Source organism: Hevea brasiliensis, chromosome 17, assembly GCF_030052815.1.
Source record: "Hevea brasiliensis isolate MT/VB/25A 57/8 chromosome 17, ASM3005281v1, whole genome shotgun sequence".
NCBI classification, from domain to species: Eukaryota; Viridiplantae; Streptophyta; class Magnoliopsida; order Malpighiales; family Euphorbiaceae; genus Hevea; species Hevea brasiliensis.
Window position 1 is genome coordinate 56,101,857 of NC_079509.1, and position 7,205 is coordinate 56,109,061.

Genomic DNA, 7,205 nt, shown 5'->3' on the forward strand with positions numbered 1-7,205 from the left:
CTCCTTTGAGCTTCTCTACTTGGTTTAGCCTCATCCTCCAGTAAAATCCTGTGCATGCACACTGATGGACTTATACCTTTGATGTCAGCTATTATCCATCCAATTGCTTCCTTGTGTATTCTCAGAACTCTAATCAATCTGTCTTCTTGAATCTTTGTTAAATTACTTGAGATAATAACTGGAAGTGTCTCATTGTCTCCCAAGTAAACATACTTCAGATGCTTAGGTAAAGGCTTGAGTTCAAGAATTGGTGCCTGCACAACGGAAGGTAACAATTTTGTATGAGATATAGGTAAGTCAATCTTTGATACTCCATACCTTTTTGGGACAGGAGGTAATGACTGCATTGCCATTACTACATCTTGAACCTCTACACTTAATGGCAGATTGGTACTGATTTCTTGAATTCCTTGACTAATCACCACTTCTAACTCATCCTCCATGCTTAACTCAAAAACATCCTGCACAAATGTATCAACAACATCAATAGAAAAAATAGAATGGTCAACAGCAGGATACTTTATGGCATCAAAGATATTAAATTTGACAGTCTCTCCATCAAACTCCATAGTTAAGGTATCATTATCCACATCAATTTTTGTCTTGGCAGTTTTTAGGAAAGGTCTTCCAAACAAAATCAAAGCTGACTTTGATGTGGGAACACTGTCCTCCATATCCAAAATGTAAAAATCTGCAGGAAAAATCAATTCTCCAACCTGCACCAACACATCCTCAACAACTCCCAATGGGTAAGCATTAGAACGATCAGCTAACTGAATAATGACACTGGTTTCTTTCAAAGGACCTAAATTCAAAGTTTGAAAAACTGAATATGACATCACATTAATATATGCCCCTAAATCTGCCATTGCACGTTCAAATTTAAAATCACCTATTCTGCAGGGAATAGAAAATGAACCTGGATCCTTACACTTAGGGGGTAATTTTCTCTGAATTAATGCGGACACATTTTCCCCCACATTGATCTTCTCATTATTCCTAAACTTGCGCTTTGTAGTGTATAATTCCTTAAGGAATTTAGCATACCTGGGAACTTGTTTGATCGCATCAAGTAAAGGTATATTCACCTCCACGTTCCTAAAAGTCTCCAAAATTTCTTTCTCTTGTTCTTCTTTCTTAGTCTTAGCCAACCTGCAGGGAAATGGAGGAAGAACAGAATTATTAACCTTATTCAGTTTAGGTTCAGTATTTACCTCAACTTCAGGAACTTTAGACTCTTTTGCTCCTTGCTTCTTCTTTTTTATTGTCTCATGTGGAGTCTGATTATCAACTTCTTTCCCACTTCGTAACAGTATAGCACTTACATTTTCTCTGGGATTCATGACTGTTTGTGATTGGAGCTTTCCAGAACCTTGAGCTTCAAGTTTGTTCACAGATGAAGCTAACTGACCAATCTGCCTCTCTATATTTTGAATGTTATTTCTGGTCTCCTATTGAAACTATTGTGTATTGTTAGCCAAAGCCTTAACAATTTCATCAAGTGACATACCTTGATTTGAGGGAGGCAAAGGTGGAGGTGGTTGATTCACTTGTGGTCTCTGCTGATGGTATCGGTTTTGCATTGATTGATTCCCATAACTCAGATTGGGATGATCTCGCCATCCTGGATTATAAGTATTCGAAAAGGGATCATACCTGCGTTGTGGCTATCCATAATTTCCTACTGCATTAGCATGTTACATTGATTCATCCTCTTGTAATGCAGGACACATGTCAGTAGTATGACTCGAACCCAAACAAATTCCACATACCTTAAAAGTTTGCATATTCCCTACAGCCAACTGCCTCACCAAAGAAGTTAAATCAGAAATCTATTTCTCAAGGTTAGATGTACTTACCTCATTAACCTTCATCGGTGTGTGATCCATTCTCATTCCAAACTGCTGAGAATTTACTGCCATGTTAGCAATCAGTCTCCTTGCTTCAACTAGTGTCTTATCAACCAAAGCTACTCCACTAGCAGCATCTATCATACTGCGGTTCATTGGTAGAAGTCCCTCATAGAAATACTGAATCAAGAGCTGCTCACTTATTTGATGATGGGGACAACTTACACACAGTTTCTTAAATCGTTCCTAATACTCATACAAACTCTCTCTATTATACTACCAGATGCCACAAATTTCTTTTCTTATGTTGGTAGCATGGAAAGCAGGAAAATACTTCTCCAAAAATATCTGCTTCATCCCATTCCATGAGTTGACGGATCCAGAAGGAAGGTAATATAACTAATCCTTAGTTGTGCCCTCTAGTGAGAAAGGGAAAGCCCGAAGCTTGATCTAATCCTCTGAAACTCCTTGAGGTTTCATGCTGGAACATACAACATGAAATTCCTTTAAATGCTTATGTGGATCCTCACCTACAAGACCATGAAACTTAGGCAACAAATGGATTAGTCCAGATTTTAACTCAAAAGCAACATTTAAAGCAGAGTGTTAAATACACAAAGGCTGTTGGTTTAGATCAGGAGCAGCCAACTCTTTCAAAGTCCTAGCAGCCATGGTTTTATTTTCGGAATTTGAATCCAAATCCAAATCCGAACTTAACTCCCTTGGAGATTGGACTCTTTCATATGTACTCGGAATCTGCTTAGCCTGCTTAGCCAATTTTCTCAACTGTTTAGCTATTTTTTCTACTTCTGGATCAAAGATCAACTCACCAGATTGAGAAGTTCTTATCATAAACAAAAAGAAATCAACGTAAAAACAGAAAAATGCCTCAAAATCCTAGAAAATGATAGAATTTGGCCTCAAGAGGGTAGGGTTAATGAATCTTATAGATTGATAGGTCTTGATCAGAATGTCATTTCCTTCAAAATAGGTATGGGCCGCCTTCCTAATTCAACCAAAAATATGTTGATGAATAGTAACACTATAATTTTTTTACGAAAACCTAAAAATAGCAACACTTTACAAACAAAATTAATAATATAATATCCTAACACTAAAAACATAAAATCCAATAAATTTCAGTCCCTGGCAATGGAGCCAAAATTCTTGATGGCTGTCGAATCCACCAGAAATTAAATTAACTGAAATTATCAATTATAAAATATTTTCTGTAGTAAGTGGTAAATCCAGGTCGAACCCTAGAGACTGAATTATTAAATTTTGTGCACTTGTGTAATGGAAAAAGAAACAAAGGTTGGGGGTGGGGAGTAATTCGCAGTCCAAAGAAGAAATCAGAAATCAGAAATTAAGAACTAAAATTAAATATGAAACTCTCAAATTAAACAAACTTCAGTCCAAGGTAATTTTCATTCCAATACATTGATTCGATCATAGACAAAAGAAATACAATTATCTCTTATTGAATACTTAACGTAGATTTACCAAACAGCGAGGTAAAATCCCTAACTTCTCTATACTCATTAATTCGAGCCCAGCACTCTTTTTGACTCTAATTATTAACTGAACTGGTATTAAGCAATCCTCATCAAATTAATAACTGCTTTAAGAATAAGAAGTAGTTAAGCTGAACAACAATTTATGAAGTATAAATCATTTTATTCACCCTATTGTTTCCTTAGGTTATTATCTAAAACTGGGATCATAATCAATAAAACCTAATTGCTACTCATGTTCAATCTTACACAACAATTACGAATTATGAAGATGAACTAGCAATTGATCACTTCAAACAATTAACTAGTAGATATTTTTAGCTAATCATTCAATAGATCAAAGACAATGAAATCAAAAAATAATAGATATTCAAAAGACATAAATTAAATTAAGAATCTAGTCTCACAAATCACGAAAAACTTGAATCCCTTGAACTGAATTAAGAACTTAGCCACTCATGTTCATGGCTTACAGAAAATTAAAGAAGAAAATTGAAGAAATCTAGAATGTGAATGGAGAACGAAAGTCTGATCCCCCCCTGTGTCGGCTGCTGCCTCTTCTATTTATAATAAATGCACTAGGATTAGGTTTTTAGAGTCCCTGAGGTGTTAAGAGTCTTTCTCTCTGTCAAAAACTGCAACTGGAGCAAAATCAGGAAAATGATTGTCGATGGACACACGGCCCATGTATCACTACACGGCCCAGGGTTGTGTCACTTACTGGAGCTAAATGGGTATGTCTTGCATTGGCACAAAAGGTTACACGGATCTCCAAGATTTACACGGGTCAAGTTACACAGCCCGTGTACTTTGTTTCTTTTTCAGCTCTTTGGATTTTTTCTGGCAGAATGTTACACGGGTCCGTGGTTGTACTTACACGACCCGTGTACTTTGTATCAGCAACACTTCTCATTCATTTGACCTTTTCAAGCTTCCTTCCACACTTCTATGCTCTGGAACTTACCAAAACCCCAAAAATACAAAGAATAGTCAAATTAATGCCAATGCTAAAAATTTCTCCATTTAACACAATTATTTTAACAACTCTCTAAACATATGCCTAATAGATAATTATACTTTAATCAACTGAATTAGGCATAAAGATACCCTAGAAACACTAAATGTGATGGGAGTAAAATTAATAAATTATAAACTTATCAAATACTAAAGAATAAAGGGGAAAAAAAATACTTACCTTGGATTAGATATATAATTAAAAGATAATGTACATGTTAGATTTGTTACTCAAAATTTTAGTGAAAATTGGAGAGACATTTTTCTAATTTGAGTGAGAGAAATATTTCTCAATATGATAGAGAAATATTTACTATTTTAGTGTTATTCATAAATTAAATAGGACTAATTAGATTATAATTGAGGTGACTAACACTTTAAATAAAAGTAGTGTAAAAAAATTATTTGGCTTTACTCATGAGGAATGGGTTTGCCCATTAAAGAGAATAGCTTTCCACCTCTTGAGTGAATTGCTTTACTAATTACTGAGGATTTGGCTTTACCCATTGATGATGGGCTTTTGCCTATTGCAATATCATGAAATGAGAGAGGTTTTGGCCTGAGGTAGAGAATGATATGGTCCAAGATGAAAGGGCTATTGTTCATTATAGTTAAAAACACCCTTTATGGTGTAATAATTAAAGTAGTAAATATATTGAATTATGTCTAGAGGAGAATGAGAGGGATTAACTAATATATTTACTATGAGCAGTTTATTGTGAGAGTTCTTTTTCGTGTAATTAAGTTAATAGGTAGTATAACTTTGAGCTTACAATAGATGATTTATTTATTAATAATGGAAGATGGCATGCCTATAAATGTAGCCCTATGTACAGAAGGTGGGCCACGTAAATATTTATATTTTATATATTTATTTTATTTATTTATAATTTACACGTTTTCTGCAGTGCATATGCAAGATAAATGAATGATAAAGAAAAGAACCTATTACTTTAAATAACCTTTAAAAAGTAATCAAATGGGCTGTTATGAAAAGAAAAATGTTTTAATTATTTGTAGGGAAAGGTATCAATGGACTATTAACTTAAAACTAAATATGCATATATAAATGAACCAATTATGCTTAGTGGTTAGTTCATTATATCCAAAGGCAATAATTAGCAGTTTAGCACTTGAAGCCCAACAACTCCGAGTAAGCTCCTAATGCTATTGAGTGAACATTTAGTTTTACATTTTATTCTTGGGTACATTTTCTTTAAAATACTTTATTTATTATTATTCAATTCTTATTTTATGTATGTAATCTGAAATATATTTTACGGATTAAGTAAAGTAGTTACTTCTAATAATTAAAAATATTAAATCAAACTATATATAATGTTCTCCAACTGAAATAATTCTATTCAATTAATCATATTGGAAAGCAATCTTTCAATAATTAATAAGGGATTTAATCATAATTGAAGTCCCTATTGATTTATTCAAACAGTTTAGAATATATTAAAGAAAATTATATGCACGAATAAAACATTTTAATTCAATTAGAAAGGTAAAAATCTAAAAAATTTTAGATATACTACCATTTGCAATTTATTCCAGAAAATACATTTTTTAAAAGTAATATTAAATTAAACAATTTTAATTCAACATATATTTGTTCAATTATCCTTTAATTAATTATTTCTAAAAACTGATTTCAAAATTTAATATAGAATTAAACTATTTTAATTCACATCTCAATTGAGTCAAAATATAATCACAATTTTTAATTGCTCAAGAGTCAAAATTGAATTTGATTCAAAACTGAAAAGGAAGGAACAAAATTAGGAGGATGAAAATATACACAATACACATAAATTTGATTCACAAATCAATAACTACAACAATAAATCACACCATAAACATTCAAAGTTTGTTGAGTTTGTCGATTCACAAAACGCAGCAGAATAGATATTTAAAAATTTTGAAACCCACTAGGATCTCCTTTAAACCGGTGTGGCAAGGTAAAGAACAAGCAACGAGTCAAGAACATTTATTTTCTTGACCCAAGAATGAAACTTCTAGGACTGGGTTGTTGCAAATCACAAGTCGTTGAATTGTCAAGCCATCAAATGTTAAAAATAAATTTTCTTAATGTTTTAATTTGGATCAAAATTAATTTAAATGCTCTTTTACTTTTAACCATTGGATCCTCTGCTCAAAATACTATAGAATAAAGGGCAAACAAAAATACTTATCTTGGATTAGATATTTAATTAAAAGATGAATGAATGATGAAGAAAAGAATCTGTTACTTTAAATAACCTTTAAAAAAAGTGATAAGATGGACTATTATGAAAAGAAAAATGTTTTAATTACTTATGGGGAAAGGTATCAGTGGAACTAAATATGTTATACAAATGAACCAATTGAGCTTAGTGGTTAGTGCATTATATCCGAAGACAATTAGCTGTTTAGCACTTGAAGCCTAACAACTCTAAGTGAGCTCTTAATGCTATTGAATGAATTTTTAGTTTTAGATTTTATTCTAGGGTGCATTTTCTTTAAATACTTTCTTTATTATTATTTAAATCTTATTTTATATATAACCTGAAATATACTTTATAGGTTGAATAAAGTAGTTATTTTTAATATTTTGCTAATGATCTAAATTTATTTTTGATTTTCAATTATATTATTAGTAATATTAATTTAAATTTTTTAATAAACTTAAAGTTTTTAATTAAATAAATTTTTGTTCATCAATTATTTTTATTTTATCATCAATGCTATTGAGTGCATTTTTAGTTTTAGAGTTGATTCTTGGGTATATTAAAATTTTTCCATACAACTTTGTTCAACCTCTTGTTTTAATGTCAACGTAGGC

General features: G+C 32.0%; 1 non-coding gene across 1 annotated transcript; it reads left to right on the top strand.

The window, feature by feature from the left end:
* The first annotated feature begins 2,052 nt into the window (after window positions 1–2,052).
* On the top strand, window positions 2,053–2,159 carry LOC131175724 (small nucleolar RNA R71). The gene has a single exon (XR_009145913.1). It is a non-coding gene; the product is annotated as a small nucleolar RNA R71 (small nucleolar RNA).
* The last annotated feature ends 5,046 nt before the right edge of the window (window positions 2,160–7,205 follow it).